An 18,727-nucleotide genomic window follows, 5' to 3' on the forward strand; every position below is an offset into this window, starting at 1 on the left:
CAGTGACAAGGAAGTCATGTGGCTGGGTTTAGAGCCAATGAGAAGGCAGAACAGAAAGGCAATAAAAAGACAAGTCACACAGGAAGTAGGTCTCTCTCTCAGGGGAAGCAACAGCAGCAAGTGGTAAGCTAAAGGTAGTCTTGGCTCTTTGCTAGTGCTGTGATCTCTTGGGCTTTTAACTCTGTATTTGGCTCTGTGTTTCTTATTTAATAAGACCATTTAGAATTTCGTCTACAAGCATCCCTTTCAAAATGATAGCTTCAAATCCAGGTGAATTGTATAGACTATTAGAAAGGTTATGGTGAGTTTTACGTCAACTTGACACAAGCTACAGTCATCTGAGAGGATGGAAATTCAATTGAGAAAATGCTTCCACAAGATCAGGCTGCAAGCAAATTTGTAAGGCATTTTTTAATTAGTGATTGATGGGGGAAGGGTCACCCCATTGTGCTTGGATCCACCTTTGCTGGTGATCCTGGGTTCTATAAAAAGTAGGGTGAGAAAGTCGTGAGGAGCAAGCCAGAAAGCAGCACCCTTCTATGACCTTTACGTCAGCTCATGTCTCCAAATTCTTGCCCTGCTTTAGTTCCTGCCATGATTTCATTCGATGAACTGTGATATGAAAATGTAAGCAAAATAAACTCTTTCATCCCCAAGTTGCTTTCTTCATGGTGTTTCATCACAGCAATAACAATCCCAACTAAGACAGACATTCTCTAATACAAGCCCATACCCATGCTCTCAGGGGTGTCTTTCTGTCTGCCTCCTTCTTTCTCTTTAGCTAATCAAAAATCTATATTAAAATGTATTTATTATCCTCCAACTATACTTCATACTGTTTAGGCCTGAAATTGTTTTACCCACTGGAATTATGAATCTCATTTTACCACAGTTGATGTCCTTAAAAGACTAGGGGAACTCCTTAGGCTGCTGCAGGTTACAGAGTAGATCTATGCACCCTTCCCTATTCTCTTTGATATATGTTTACATACTCAACTGTCTATGTTGATCATGGCAGAGACAGACTGGTTCATCACAGAAGAAACAGAGCTGTTTTTGAGGAAGCAGAAGAACAGCAGTTCCAGAAAGAAGGAGTACCTGGACTACATCCGTATAGCTGCCTCACACATGGTACAAGATCCACAGACATCAGGCAGTGCTAAGTACTTTCTATGTGTAGCAGAGTCAAAGACAATGGCAGACAGAAAGCCAAGACTGTTCAAAGAAAGGCAGAACCTGCCAGATAAGATGTCTTCAGTGCTCTAAAATCTTGAGAGCCTATGGATGTACATTTCTGACATTAAAACACAAGGGCAGCCTCAGTGCCCTTGTCTTTGGGTGCTGAGGACTTGAAGTTGGAGAGGGTGAGAAAAAAGTAAAAGAGACAAATCTCAGCAGCAGAGAGCCTTGTGACAGTAGATGTCTGCCAGACTTTCAGGGGAGCTTCTCACACTTGCAGTCTAGTCTACCAGTTTCAGGGTGGACTGAGTGATTTCACTGTCATTGTTATTTAAATTTAAGGAGAAATAATGCCTAAAGCAACACAGTGAAGAAGAGATACTGAGTCCTGAGTCCAATATCAGCATAGTAAATCCCAAGGAAAAATAAGAATTTTCTGGAAGTTCATGTAAAGTTCTAATTGGACTGTTTGGTCAGTGTATGTGAGCAACTCTCTCTCTCTCTCTCTCTCTCTCTCTCTCTCTCTCTCTCTCTCTCTCTCTCTCTCTCTGTGTGTGTGTGTGTGTGTGTGTGTGTGTGTATACATGTACTGCACATGCTCCTCTTCTCTGTGAGATTCTTAGTTAAATTTGAGGTCATCTGCAAAGCTTATGTTGTTAACTTCATCTTACAGAAAGGGTTTAAAGGTGTTCAATATTAAGGACTGACACTCTAACCTCAGTCCATATGTCACCTAAAACATAGTAGTTTGTTACTATGTTAATATTGATTATAAATATTACAGGGCTTAGAATCATCAAAGATATAGTTATGTCTAAAAAGGATTATCTAGATTAGGTTAACTGAGGTAAGAAGACCCATTTTAAATGCAGGTGGCATCACATTGTTCTTTGAAATAAAGCATGTACTGAATGAAAAAGACAGATCTCACTGAACACCAGTACTGAAATGTATGTTTTTCCTGACCGTAGATGCAATGTGACCAGTCCCCTCACCTTTCTGCCACCATGCCTTTCCCACCACCTTAGATTTCACCTCGGACTATAAACCAAAATAAACCCTTTCTTCCTTAAGTCTCTTAGGTTACATTTGTTCTTTTAAATTCAGTAATGATGAAAATAACTCATACACTAGGTTACTTAAAACCATTTTGTGGGCCATCTAGAATGGGATTTTGCTGCATTGCAAATTGCAGTAAGGGTTATGGACACAACAAATGAATGAGGTCCAACTTGCATAATTTTGGTGCATTCAGTTTACAGAAAAAAGATTATAGTTTTGGAAATTTCACCAGATAGTTTAAATTGGAAATCATACTCAAAAATCCAAAGTATTTCAGTCTCTTCCAACACATATGGTAGCCGAGATCTTTGCAAAGATTCTATAGAAAAAGAGGCCCCCAGGGTTGGAGAGATGGCTCAGTGATTAAGAATGCCTGCTGTAGTTCCAGAGGACCTAGATTTGGTTCCCAGCACCCCTTTCAGGCATCTCATAACTGTCTGTAACTTTTTCTCCAAAGGATCTACCATCTTATTCCATTCTTTGTAGGCACAAGCACACAGTATATAGGCACATGGACACATACATGTGCACACATGCATACACACACAGAGAAATAAAAATAAAATAAAAAAGAAAGACAAGCCTTGAGATCTTGGCTTTAGTAAAGGTGGGGATAGAATCTAAATTCACTAGAGTTGACACCCAACAAGAATGCATAGAAACACAATCTAAGCATTAATAGCTCAAATGACAAAATGACCTAAAGGATTTCAACAGACCTTTTATTTGTAAAGGAACTCACCAGACAGTCTAACAATTTTTCCACAATTTTCTGTAGGTGCCAGTTTTGAAAAGTAAGAAATACTGCTCTTATTTGGGAAAACAGAAATCTAAGGCCAGGGTCATGAAATGATGTGAGCAGTTCTACAGGAATCCTAAACAGAAATCAACATCTAAATTCAGTTCTATTGCACTAATAAGAGAGACAACACATTTGATAAACAACACTCTTCTTTTTTTTGAGTGTGTGTGCATTACAGGAGATGCTCTCAAGTTTGTAAAAACAGGATCATCTTGTGTGTAATAAAAAGAATTCCTAAGTTTGTAAAAACAGGATCATCCTGTGTGTAATAACAAGAATTCCTCTGACTCTCATTCCCAGGCACTATTGTGTAATCTTTAGCCCCTACTTGGGAAGGTTGCTCAAGAAGGATACTGTGCTCACCTAGGACTTTCCTTTCCTGTTAGAAACAAGTTAAGAATATGGAAAGATCCCAGGGGTCCTGAAAGGCAGTTCTCATAGGACAGGATGGCAGGAAGATAAAACTCAAACCCTCATTCAGGCAAGGATTATGGCCAAAGGGTGGAGGATCCAGCTTGGAAAATACATAGTAAAACTACTTGAGATATGTTTTCAGTTCAATGTCCTTCACTGGATCCAAGAAGACTGATACTATCTGTATAGCTATGATTTGCCCACTGAGGTCCAATTCTGGACTCAGAATGTCCTGTAGTTATAACAAAATAAAAATACTTATTATTTTCCTTCTCCCTCTTAACTCACTTTTTTGTGTTTCCTTTCCTATGCAGGAACTTACAGAGGAGGTGAAGGATGGTGTGAAGACGCAGGTTTGTTGGTGCACTTAACTGGACCCAGAGTGCTGATGCCTATGGAGAGTGTCTGGGGTGAAAGGAGGGAGGGGAGCACTTAGCAGAGAAGAAGCTAAAGACTTCTAGAAGAGGAAGCCAGTGTGGTTAGGAAGCCACTGTATTAAGCAAATAAGTCAAATAGTTGAGCAAACGAGTAAATATTTTGGTTATATGAGAACAAGTTTTGTCACTGTTGGAAAAAATGATTTACAAACATAAAATGAAAGGAACTCTAGAAAGTTCACTAAAGTGTTGAATTGGAATGGAGAGTTGTCCTAGTATTTTATTGCTGTACAAAAAAAAAAAATCATCAGAAAACCTAGTTGCACATGTCCTGCCCATCAGGGATCTAGTTGAACACGGTGGACACAGACTACCCATACTTGGCAATGTCTCTGCCTCAGCTAAGAAGATGGGATAAACAGGGATGAGGCACTATACCAGCATGCTGGATCCATGCAGAGTTTAGAGAAGTTGATCTTCTTGCATCATTTTCTTAGGACACCTCTGACTCCTAGTGAGCAAGATGGAAGCTGCCTAGTTGGTTTTAACTTGGACCCTACAATCATGTGCCATTATTGCCACATATTTTATAGATTGCATGTGAGTCACAGGTTTACTCAGATTCAAGAGAATGGTATTGTCTTAGTTTATTTTCTGTTGCTGTGATAAAAAGTACTCCAACAAACCAACTCAAGGAGGGACATGGTTCTGTCAGCACACAGTTCAGGGTTACTCAAAGTTCAAGATTACAGTCCATCACTGCAGTATATATAATAGAGAAAGGAGCTTGAAGCAGCTAGAATCACATTAAATCTGTAGAAAATCAGCAGAGAGTACAGGGTGATTGCTGCTCAACTTCCTTTCTCCTTTTCATTCAATCCAGGGCCCAGCTCATGAAATACCACTACTCAAATTCCAGGTAATTCTTTTCACCTCAACTCCAGACATGATTAGAGAACCATCTGCCAGGTAATTCTAGATTTTGTCAAGTTGACAATTAACACTAACCTTCACAACTGTACTCCTTGTCTGCTTCACTCCCAAACACATCACTTTTAAGCCATAATCTTCTACTACTTGTCTCCAGAGTCTCATGTTTATCTCATCATGTAAAATACAGTTGAACTTTAAGAGTCCTCATGGTCATTTACAGTTCCAATATTTTAAAAGTCCAAAACCTCTTTACTGTGGATTCATATAAAATAAAATAAAAAGTAGGTTATATATTTCCAACATATAATAACACAAAATAAACATTCTTATTCCAAAAAGGAAAAATAAAGGCATCACAAGGAATGATCAAATCAAAATTCAACAGTGCAAATGCCAAATCCTGCAGCACCTGAGGCTCATGAAGAATAATCTGGACTTCAAAGGGGCCTGAGTATCCCCACCTCTCCTTTTCTGCTACCTACATCACACACAGTCTCTCTTAGGCCAGCTTCCCTCCACACCAAATGTTCTCCTTGCATATGCCCCAAGGCTCTGGAATCTCCAACATCTTGGTGTCTCCATTGCAGCTAAGGATTCTCCTTCACAGTTTCACACAATGGTATATCAGCTCAGGATCCATCCCATGAAATGGTGCCATCCACATATAGGGTGAGTATTTCCACCTCACTTAACCTAATTAAAATAATCCCTCAGAGGCTCTCTCAGATGTCCATCTCCCAAATGATTCCAGATTTGGTCAAGTTAACACTTAACGTTATTACATAGGTATAACTATAAAAGTGACGACAAATGTGTACATTTTTAAACAGCTATGGAGAGGTTGAGAATGATATATGTATGTTTACCTCGTATGCCTGTCTAAGTTGTGTTTGTAAATTCAAATACATACATTTGCAAACACATACATTGTAGCTAGATTTTTCCTGCCTGGCCCACCTCAGGACAAATCTCTCTCACCTGCCAGATCCACAGCTGCTCAGACCCGACCAAGTAAACACAGAGACTTATATTGGTTACAAACTGCATGGCCATGGCAGGCTTCTTGCTAACTGTTCTTACAGCTTAAATTAATCCATTTCTATAAATCTATACCTTGCCACGTGGCTTGTGGCTTACCGGCATCTTCACATGTGGCTTGTCATCATGGCGGCTGGCAGTGTCTCTCTCACCCAGCTTCCTGTTCTCTCAATTCTCCTCTCTGTTAGTCCTGCCTATACTTCCTGCCTGGCCACTGGCCAATCAGTAATTTATTTATTGACCAATCAGCAACACATTTGACATACAGACCATCCCACAGCAATACATATATATCTTATCTCTATCCCTTTGGAGTTCATGTTCAAATGACAGAACAGTATCAGTGATCTCATTAAACATGTACACAGTTTGGGATTCTAAATATCTCCCTATAATAAAACCAATTGCTGGAGCCTAGGGAGAAGGTTCCATGGATGAAGTGCTTGCTATGCAAGTGCAGTGACTTGGGTTCACCAGTACCCAAGCTGGATTTGGTAGCATGTATGTGTAACCCTACGTTCTTACACAAACAGTAGGCTCTGACTTCAGTAAGGAAAAAATCCTCACTAGAAAGGTAATATGGAAAGCAAGGGAGCAATTGATGCCATCCTCTATTATCTGCAAGGCACATGCTTGCATGTGTACACATACACCACATGAAAGAAATAGAAAAGAGAGAGACACTTAGTAAAGAAATGTTCTAGGAGTAATGAAGCATTTTGGAAAGATGAGGAGGTTTGGGCAATTTGATGGTTATTCAGGTGACCGACCAAATGTGAAAATCATTTGAGAATAAAAATAGATACCAATAATCACATATACCATCCTATTAAGTCAGTCAGAATTAATTCCATACTGATCTAAATGAACAAGAAAATAACTCTATCAACAAAGGAAGTAAAGGAAAATTTCTTCTTATGTCAGTAAATGTGAAAGGAATGATAGATACCGAAGCACTAATTCTCAATCATTACAGAGGTGTGGTTGACTGAAGCAGAACTCATGAATGGGTGGTATGGCAATAGGTGGAATGCTGACAAAAAAAAAAAAAAAAAAAAAAAAAAAAAAAACACAACTCATTTTACTCAGAGCATCTACTATGTTGCCCAAGGTCATTAGTTACAAAATAGAAATGATTATTGGCAATATGACCAAGTGTCCAAGGTTGACAAGAACAATATGGGAGCTGTTGAATATCATGAGATGTTGATCAGGTTCACTTGGAAAAGTTCAGTTCAAACTCTACTTTTCTACTAGGAAAACCTGGCCAATGTCTTCTCACAAGGAAGGCTGAGATAGACTCTGATTGAAGGTTTACATAAATGTATGCATCATACTCTTAAAAATTGTCAAGTTGGCTGACAAGATGGCTTAGGGCTTAAGAGTGCTTACTGCTCTTCCAGAGGACATAATTTCTGTTTCTAGCATCCTGTCAGGTTGCTCACAATGGTTTGTAACTCCTGCTCAATGGGATCTGATGACTTCTTGGGGCCTCCATAGATGCACATGTGTGACATACATACACATATATATTAAAAAAATAATAGGGCTGGAGAAATGGCTCAGAGTTTAAGAGCACTGCTTGTTCCTCCAAAGGTCCTGAGTTCAATTCCCAGCAACCACATGGTGGCTCACAACCATCTGTAATGAGATCTGGCAACCTCTTCTGGCCTGCAAGCATACATGCAGGCAGAACATTGTATACATAATAAATAAATAAATCTTTAAAATAATAATAATAATAATAAATATATATTTAAAATTGTGAAGAATCCAAAGACCCAAGAAAGACTATTTGGGGCTAAAAGGGAGACCAAAAAAAGCAAAAACAACAGATAAATATGAATGAGATCCTTTGTTGAACACCCTATTAAGATAGTGTGTGAAATTTGCATGGGGCACACAAGAGGATATTGGTGTTACATTAAGTGATACCTGCTTTGGGGGTCCATATGGTAGTGATATAAGAGAAGATCTTTGGCTGGGGGAAATACACATTGGAGAATTATGAGGACATTATATCATTGTTGTTCTCAAGTGGGTAGGTGATGAATGGAAATAATGAGGAGTAGGAAGTGAAGAGAGGAATAAATCTAAATACCACTCCACAGTGCCTCATTCTTTTTCTCCCACTTAATCATTATAGTTCATTAGAATGTAACAAATTATAAATTCTGCTATTTATTATTCTTGTATAAATTGCTGAGCTTGCTTACAGAACATATTTCACAATTTTTTTCTTTATGGCTAAACTCACATATTATGCTCACTAATTGTTCAATGAATGTATAAATGCTATTAATTGACAATCTTGTGCATTGTTCAAGTGATCAAAAGTAGTATAATAAATACCAATTCTAGTGAAACTTGAGGGAAATCACCATTCATGTACACAGTGGTAAAAATCTAAAATGTCATAGCTATCATGGAAAACAGTTTGCAGTTGCTTTTCTAGACTAAATATGTGATTACCATATGACTCAGCAGGTGTACCTTGGGACAGTTATGCCCAATCATAAAAATCTGTCTATGAGTGTTCATTGTTTATAATAGCTGAAAACCAAAACCAACCCAGGTTCCCTTTAATGGATATTAAAGTAAACAGATGGTGGTGCATCACTATGATGGAATATTCCTTAATAGAAATAGCAATGAATTGTTGATAGAATATTTTATAAAATTGTTTTCTTGACTTCATTGGATTTTTCAAGATATGTATGCAGTAACATTACATGAAATTATCACACAGATAGAAATATGTACATATATGAAAATTTTTATAACTTGAGCAGTATCTATAGATTGTATTTGTCTTAGTTACTATTGCTGAGAAAAACATACTCTGACAAAAGCAAATTAAGGGGCAAAGAATTTATTTTGGCTTGTAGTTCAAGGGTTTGGTCTATTATAACAAGGGGATCAAGGCACCAGGAACTTGAGGCAGCTGAATCCATTGCATCTGCAGGAAGTCTAGAACAATGAATGCCTGTGCTCACCGATCTTTCTTTATGTTACATAGTCTAGGGCCAACTTCCTGGTAGATATTTTATGGTAGATATTCCCATCTCAGTCTACCGAATCTGCATAGTTCCTTATGGGTTGCTCACAGGCTAACCTACTCCAGGTAATCCTTCACACACATGTCCAGAGGCGTGTCTTCTAGGTTATTCTAGATTCTATTGACAATTAACAGCAATCATCATAACTCTACTAGTTGTCAATTTAACACCCAAACCCATCACTTTCCTTTTTTAAAAATGATATTGGATTGAAAATTCTTTCCCTGCCTCATAATTCTTTGACAATTTAATGTATATAAAATGTATTCTGGTACTCCCTCCCTCCTACCTTTTCTTAATTACACCCCATCTCTATTAACCTCTACTCCTCAATGCTTATCCCTTTCCCAGGTTTACTACTTTTGATTGTGTGTGACCCATTTAATCAGGACCACATGCATAACCGTTAGATCAGTATTATCTATTGGAGCCTAGAGGGACCACCAATGGGTATGTAATCAGAGACAATGCTACCCCATTTTCTGAATCTGTCTGTACGAACTAGTTCATCAGTGACAGTTACAACTTCTGAATACCTCTTCCATCCTTGTCTAGCTATTGACAGACCCATTCTTGTGTGGGCCAGTGCAGTCATCTGCTGTTGCTATTTTGTGGTTGCAATCAGCCTCTATTGCCCGTAAGATGGCATTTTATACTTACCTTTTCCCCTTCCGGTTCTTACAACCTTCCCAGCCCCTCTTCCTCAGTGTTCCCTGGGCCTTGGAGGGGATGGTAAAAATGACTTGTTTCTGGGAAGAATACTCAACCATTACTTATTCTCAGAAACTTTAAAGTCTCTGCCTTCTTTGCAGTTCATTTTAAGGGACGTTTCTCTGATTTAGGCTAAGAGTAGAACTAATAAGGGAGTATAGACATATATGTTTAGAAGGTGATTTGACACTACAGTAATTTAGCTAAACAACATAATGAAGGTCCCTCAGAGGTCTCATGTTCTCTCATATGGTTTTGAGCCAGTTTATAGATAAAGCATAGACTTTTATCCTGTTGATTGGCCTTTAGATCCAATAAGAAACTACGTGGTTACTCCTATAACAATTATGCCCCTATTGTATAAGTGGGTATATCTTGTCTAACAAGTTGGTATCATCATGGATGGGAATCATCTGAGTAAGATAACTGATACCTTTTCTCCCTCAGTAGCCAGAACAGCACCTTCTTATACTGGGAAAGCTAGGTGGTGGGAAGGAAACTACCAACTCATTACCAGCTAGATGTCTTTATATCTTGTAACCAAAATATGTGTTGCCTTGAGCAATAGGCTTTTATCATCTAGTTTTGGTGTTCTGTGCATCTCTGGGGCCTCCCTCAACAGCAATTCGTAAGGAATTATCCCACCATTTGCACTGGGGGTTTAATTTAATACCCCATACAGTCAAAGAGAGGTTTTTTTGTTTTTGTTTTTGTTTTTTTACTAGCTATGAAAAGTATCAGGGTATCTCACTTTCAAATTGCATTTGATAATTTGGTTGCAATAGTACAGCTTTCCTTATGGAAAATTTTCACACATCCCTTTTTGTGCCCCTCTGTGTCTCCTATTCCTCTATTCTCTCCCTACTTAAATCTCTCCATACACAGTGTTCTGATCTCCATTTTCTTATTACTTATGATCTGTAGGACATTCCCTCCCAATACCATTTTTCTTGATTTCTGTCTTCTTCGAGAACTCTCATTTAAACACATTGGTTTTTCTGTGCTAGGGTTATCTCATCTAGTGTAATTCTCCCAGTTCTACCCATTTCCCTGCATATTTAATTTTTCTTTACATCTAAATAAAACACTATTTATTATATGTACCACATTTTCATTATCCATTCATCAGTTAATGGACATCTAGACTAATTCCATTTCCTAGCTATTGCAAATTGACTGGCAATAAATACCGATGAGCAAGTATTTTGTTAAGATGTAATATCTCCTGAGCATATGCTAAGGAATGGATTATCTGGGTCATATAGTAGTTCTGTTCTTACCTTCATGAGCCATCTCCATACTGAGTTTGATAGTAGCTATATCAGTTGGCACTTACACTAACAGTGAATAAAGCTTAGTCTTTCACACATCTACACCAGCATTTGTTATCATTTGATTTCTTGGTGATGGCCAGTCTGACGGGAGTGAGATGGAATCTCAAATTAATTTTAATTTGCATTCCCTGACAGCTACTGAAGTTAAACCTATTTTAAAAATTGTTTATTTCTTTGTTTTTACATTAGTTACCCCATCCCTTTTCTCCCTCTGAATTCTCTCAAATAATTTTACTTGATCTTTTTTAAATGCATGGACTTTTTTTATTACCTGTTGTTGTTGGTGGTGGTGGTGGTGGTGGTGTGTGTGTGTATTCCTAAATTCATGAATGAAACCTGCTCAGTCTGTATAATGAACATATTTTAAAACTCTTTATTGGCCATTGTATTTCTTCTTTTGAGAATTTTTTCTTCATATTTGTAACCAATTTTTTTTATTGTGGTGTAGGTTTTATTGATACATGGCTCATCTCTTTAAAGGCACAACTTTAAATCTCTTGTCTCTCCAATCTCACAGCCATCTCAGAGTGAAAATACTGTAATTAGTCCAACTCCAAAAGTTCTCATAGTCTTTAACAATTCCAACTGGTTAAATATCCATAGTCTAAGTCTCATCTGAAATGCATGGCCATCTCTTGACTTTTAGCTCCTACACAGTAAAACATGAAATATATTGTCACATAGAAAATATTCCTATACTAAAATGGGGGAATGGAGACATTGCAAAGAAAGATAGAAATAACCACAACACAACCAAAGCAAGACAGAAATAATTAGGAAAACATCAATCCCTGTACGCCACTCCCGACTCCTGGTACTTGTTATATAATTATCTAGGTTCCAAAAGGGTTAGGTAGCTCCACCCCTCTAAAGTTGTTCTCTTGAGTTTATTCTAGGCATGTAGTTTCCTCAGCCAAGTCTTATGGTTGTGCCCTCTCAGAAAGCCTGGCATCTCTATTACAACTTAGACTTCACCTTGGCAACTTTACATAATGACCTTTTAGGGTCTCTTTGAAAGAACCTGTCACACATTATCTGGCCTCCACTGTTATATATAATATGGAACCAAAACTCCAAGACCCCACTTTCTACATCTTTCATGTCTATAAACCAATACAACGTGGACAATGTTATCAAGTTTCACTGCCAGCTTGAATTGTATGTGTTTCCCTCCGGCCACAGCTGTGTCAGTATCTGTTTCATGACCTTGGGGTAAAACACACTTTCCTAGAATGCCTTCGAGGATCAGAGAACTCCATCTTCTGCATTCTCTGTTCCATTTGTCTCCTTTCAAACAAGTTTGCATTTTCACAAGTTGTAGTCTTGGATGAATGGGACTCACCATCAGAAAATAAATAGTTTTTTTTTCTTCCACTACAGAGAAAGATATTTAACAACTACTGTTTCTTTTTTGACACATACCATGGAGGCAAAGTTCAACTTCTTCAAGTTCTTTTCCTCTTTAACAAACTTCACATTTTCTATACCATCTTATCAACATTTTGCTCTTTTTGTCTGTATGTCTGGAAAGCGGCAGTAAACAGCAAGCATGTTCTCTCGTGCCTTTACATTTCCTCTGCCAAATAAATTAATAAATTATCCATGAAATTTAACCTAACTGATGTTCTCAGGATACAGGCAAAGGAAATCATATTCTTTGCCAAAATATATTATGAATGCCCCTAATCCTTTTCTTAATAGCATTCTTGTTCCTCTCTGACACTTTGAGCCAAGAGCCTCTATTCTCTTTCTCACAGCATTCCTAAAAGCTCCCACAAAAACGGCCCATCAAATTCTGGTTCCAGCATACTAGAATTTTTCTAGGCTAGAATAAGAAGTCTTCTACATTCTACCACAAACAGAGATCTGACAGCATCTGGTCATGTGTATCAGAACAATGATTATATGCCTAGCACCAATTTTATGACTCAGTTACTTTCTTTCTGCTACTCTGAAAAAGAGTTCTGAAAAAAGAAAAGGCGTATTTGGCTTTGGTTCAAGGGTATGGTGCTGTGGTATGTCTTTCTGTATGTTGTGAATATGTGTTGCTCCAATTGGTTGATAAATAAAGCTGTTTGGCCAAAGGTGAGGCAGAATAAATTTAGGTTTATTCCAAATGAGGAGAAAGAGGAAGAGAAAAGGGGAGGGAGAAGAGATGCTGCAAACTGCTGCCAGAGGAAGTAAGGTGTGAAAGCCACACAGCCACATGGCAACTTATAGATAAATAGAAACCTTAAGTCATAAGAGCTAGCTAGCAAGAAGCTTGAGCTACAGGCCACCCAGTTTGTAAATAATATAAGCCACTGTGTGTTTACTTGGGACTAAGCAGATATAGGACATGAGTGGGGGGGATTTGTCCAGACTGCAAGCCAGGCGGGACACAGGAAAACTTCTGGCTACAGGTATGGCTCATCATAATGAGGGGACCATATGGTAGGAGCTTGAAGGAAGTACTCATTTGACATCAACAGTTAGGAAGCAGAAAGCAACAAATACCTATGCTAGACCAGCTTTACCCCTTTTATGCAATCTAGAATGTAAGTCCACAGAATGATGCCACCCTCTTTCATGGTCAGTCTTCCCACCCCAATTAATCTTATCTGTATAGTTCCTTACAGGCATATTCATGTTTGGTTCTATCTTAGGTCTCTAGGCTATCCAGGCTCTGGGTCCTGGCACTCCAGGAAATATGAGGGGTGAACGCAATCTTGTAGTATGAGTCTGAGGCTGGATCAGTCATTGGTTGGCCAGTCCTGTGATGAGGCAAGATTTCTAGTAGAGGGATTGGGACACCAATCCAGCCACACAACATTTGGCCTACAGTCTTTGCTTAATTCTTGCATCAACCTTCACAGACTCTGAGTCAGTAATAGTGATGATGTCAGTGGATAACTATAATCATTGAGAGGACCACATAGTGAGATGACAAGATTACATAGACTCCGGGTCACCACTGTGAAAACCAGAAAAAACGGGGCTCAGTATCCCTCTTTGCAGAAGGATAAATTTGAATGACATTATTTCTCAAAGATATTTCTCAACCTTTTAATTTTTAGTTTTGAAAATTCCATTCAAATATGCTATATATTATGATCACATTTGGTCCTGTTACGCTCTCTTGTACCCCTCTTATTCCTACTGTTCTTTTCAACTCTCATCTGTTTTATTCAATGAATGTGACTTGGTATTTTAGAAGCATGGAGACAATGTTCTTGAAACTTGAACATTAGACTGAGATTCCAAAGGGAGCTCTTGATTTTTCCTCAAATACTGGCTTTAATTTCCATTTAGAACTAGTAGATTTGTTTCTGGTCTCTATTGTAGAAAGGTTATCGACATTTGATTTTTATCCCAATAGTTCTTTTAGGTACATGGTATGTTAAATATCTGTAGATGGTAATAAGCCAAGATTCTGACTCTTTTGGAGGACAAGAACTTGTAGTCATTTAAGATACAGCTATAGGATCATTCACTGTCATTGCATCATTATCATCCAAATCCAAGGGGTACTACACTTGCTAAACTTGAAAACAATAGGAGTATGTGGTGATTTATGAAAGCGCTAAAAAAGGATTCAGTGAAAGAACAGCTTGTTTATTCTAATATTTATAATGCAACTTAATGTGTCCATGTCATGTTTTTGAGAGGATTCCTGAGAAAACTCCCACCCCAAAGCTAGCCAATAGCTGACAGATGTCCTTACTCAAAAAGCGAACATTTGCACTGGTCTGAACATCCCATGGAACTATTTTGCCCGACTTCTTAGATGTAGAATCTCTTGCAATTTCAGACATGAAGTTGTTTCAGATTTTTGAACTAATTACCTCTGACTTCCTTGAATATCCCAGAATTAGTGCTTACTGAGGACCATGCATTGACTCAACTGCTCAGAGACATTATAAAACAATTGCTTTGCAATATGAATTTCTCCACTAATAATGAACATAATCTTCTGAGTGAGTACCAAGAACCCTCATACAATTTACACTTCCCCAACTAACTTAACTCTCACAAGTAACATCTTCACTGAGATAACCAATGGGATAAGAGGGGATATGCCAACTGGTGCCATAAAGCAACACAGAAGCCCTTCCACTCTAAATCCCAAAGAGCTTTCCTATGCTGCCAGCTGTTTCAATTATAAAACTAAAAGTAAAACATGAAATGTATGAATCATGGCATCTAAATGACAATGACAGTATGAATAGGGAACAAGTAGAACTATGGCACAACGGGAGGAATATCTTTCTAAGTGTTGAAGTAAAACAGTAAGTTTGTGTAACCCACAAGACTGTCTTTAAAGAATGATGCTGAAATGCAGACATCATTCCACACATGAAATCTGACTGGACTGTGAAATTTCTTATAAAGGATATTTCTAAGGGAATTAATTACAAGGAAAAAGAAAGTGCCAGAGTTAAAGAGGAGGATGCAAAGAAGTCGTAGATATTCATACATGTCTGCAAAACAACTAATTATGCATACTTTGTGATTTCAAACCAAAAATTACACAAATTGCAACTGAAATTCCAGACAGCAATAGTGTATGCAGCGAGACAGTGAAAAATAATAGCATTTTAAAGCCTACTTTGTTGCTCAACCTGGAAATAAAGATTTTAATAAACTGAGGACTTTGTTAACTGTTTATGTCATTTCAGTATAACCACTGAAACATTACAAAGAGGAGATTTAATGAGAACATATGTGGTTAAAGCCCAAACATGGCAAATAACATCTATAAAGAACAGAGACAATTTCCAGGCCAGCACAAGTTCACATAAATCGAAAGGATGTTCAAGGAGAGTATTACACCCCCAAAAAAGAGAGAATATCAACATGCTTTACATAAAAAACACTCTGAAAAATAGATCCTCTAAAGTCCCTTTGCTGTGAACTGTTCTTAAAATCATACACAACTGGCAAATCTTACCATTACACTTTCTTTAGACAGTAGGATCTGCCCATGTCCATTTCTAAGGGCAGAACTCTTCCAAATAGGTCTGAATTTGAGGTCCAAGAAATAATGAAGTAGGTGACCAAATTTTTAAATTTGGGTCCTGTGTGAGGATATTGCAGGCCCTTGGCACTTCTGTACGTCAGTATACACCAATTTCCAAATACCTTGGTTTATATGCCGATCTCTGGGAGAATTTGATATGAAAAGGAAACTGTGTATTCATTTTTATGAGGTTACTGTTTATACCTATGAAATATTTTTTTTGTTTTAAAGAACCTAAGACCATATCTTGGTATACTCTTTAGTTAATGTCTGTTCATTATTTCATTGCTTGGAGATGCACCCATCTGACCTTTCCTGGTGACATCTGTTCCATAGTCGCTACCCTACTCCTCAGTGTTTGCCATTGTTTTTCAGCTCACCAGAGGTATATCAAATATTGGTTTGGCTAATTTGAGGCCATTATTCCCACTTCTGTTGACTATAAGTGTTCATTGAAACAATCTCTTCTTGAGCAGGGGGAACTTTTCAAAATTTATTATCTTAATGGGAGGTGAAAAGTCTTACTTCTAAGTACTAACTTTTACCAGTATAGGGTCTAATAAATTTTGATTCTGTAAATCTTGATTTTTATAAGTTTTTGTATTATCCATTAATTGGCCATACATTTATTCACTGCCATATTCACATTTCCTTCTTCTCCCATAGCTTCTCATTCCCACACTGCTGTACCAATTTGCCACTCTTCACTGTATTTGTCACTAACTTATATTTGTGACCATTACTGACTTCATCATTCATCTATGTACCAGATTCCTCACATTGCCTTTTATAGCTGTCTCCCACTTAGATTTTTTGATTCATATATTTGTTCATTCACTCATTTAAAACATGCCCACATACACGTAAGTGTACACCCTTCATGGAAGCTTCTTCTGTTTTTGAACGTCAGTCAGAGATTGGCCAGGAACTCAAAAAACATCTCAGAGACCTTGAATTATCTTCCTTGCCTCTGACAAGTCTGTATCTGTAAGTGCACATGCAAAGTGTACCTCTAAGTGAAACTAAGATCATTAGTTCCTGCACAAGGACAAAATTTTCCAGAAGCTTCCAATTTCCAGCCTTAATGTACTTGAAGTAAATTTTGTTTCTTAGATTAGAGCAACATCTTCCCAAAGACTTTGACTCACTATTATAGTTAATGTTGACTGACAACTTGACATGCTCTAGACTCACTCATAAGACAAGTCTCTGCTACACCTAGATTACATCGAATACATCTAGATTAGGTTACCCGCTGGAAATTCCTGTTAGGGATTTTCTTGTTTCCCTGAAATTCGCCATCCAGTTTGGTCATCCAAGTGGTCAGCCCTGAAATCATGTACATAAAAATAAAATTACATGAACTGAGTAGATTTTATTGATTATATTTAGTAATATGTATAGTGATACAAATTGGTGTGTGTGTGTGTGTGTGTGTGTGTGTGTGTGTGTGTGTGTGTGTGATTTCAGGGCTAACCACTTGGTATTAGGTAACCCATATGGGGGCCTTCCCTAGGGAAGACTTTCTCCCACTCTCAGCATTCCTTAGTTGTCTATAGCTCTTTCTTTGGTGTTAGTCCTTTAATCTTAGACAAATGAATTGATTTTAATGATAGCCTCTATATAGCAGCATTTCTTTTATATGATTTATTATTAGTAGTAGTAATTAATATTATTATTCTACACCCTGACCACAATTTCCCTTCCCTCCTCTCCTCCCAGTCCCTCTCTCTACTGCTCATTTGTTCCCTTCTCATCCCCTACATCCACCTCTACTCCAATTTTCTTCAGAAAGGGGCAGGCTTCCCAGGGATATCAACAAAATACAGCATATCAAGTTGCAGCAAGACTAAGCACCTCACCTTACATTAAGGATGGACAAGGAAACCCAGTATGAGGAATAGGGTCCCCAAAGCCAGCAAAATAGACAGCGACATCTCCCACTCCCACTGCTCGAAGTCCCATAAGGAGACCAAGCTACACAATTGCAACATATATGCAGAGGGCCTAGGTCAGTCCCATGAAGGCTTCCTGGTTGTCAGTTGAGTCTCTGTGAGTCTCTATGAGCTCAGATTCATTTGTTCTGTGGGTTCTCTTGTGGTGTCCTTGGCCCCTCTGTCTCCTACAATCTTTACTCCATTCTTCTGCATACCTGAATTACTTATGTTCTAGTATTCCATTAGCTTCTAGCTTGTCTATGGTCATAAGAGAAATTTTTACGTTTGGTCCTTCCTCCATGTTTATAGTTATGTTATAATCCAGTTCAAGTGACCTGTCCTTGGTTAAACTTAAGGACTATATTTTCAAGTTCAAATTACTGCCTTAACATATAGACATCTGGCCACTCTTAGTCATGTTTAACTCTAAGAGCCAAATTCTATGACAGTGGCAAATTATATGGTGATTTTTATCAGTGCACTCGAGCCCCTGGCATCAATACTTTGATGCTTAATGAGTACTTGTTAACATAAATAAGTATGACATGCGTTGTCATTAATATTGTCAAGACACTGCATGAAGTCTGCCTTTAAGTGGTGGAGCTGGTGTAGAAGGTTCAGCAAAGGCATGGTATTTTAGTTGTAGTTTGAACATGAGTAGGATTTGTCAGGCAAAACCGTGTGTGTGTGTGTGTGTGTGTGTGTGTGTGTGTGTGTGTGTGTGTGTTTTCCACAGTCAAGGAAGAAACATTTGCTGCTGTGTCCTTGCATGGGGTTGAGTCACAGAATACTGAGTAAGGACAACGATGGAATGAAAAAAAGACAGACACAAGTAAACAGAAAAGCTGTGACTGGGTCGTCTGAGCTTTCTGAAGGAGAAGC

Source organism: Peromyscus eremicus, chromosome 2 (assembly GCF_949786415.1).
Source record: "Peromyscus eremicus chromosome 2, PerEre_H2_v1, whole genome shotgun sequence".
Taxonomy (NCBI): Eukaryota; Metazoa; Chordata; class Mammalia; order Rodentia; family Cricetidae; genus Peromyscus; species Peromyscus eremicus.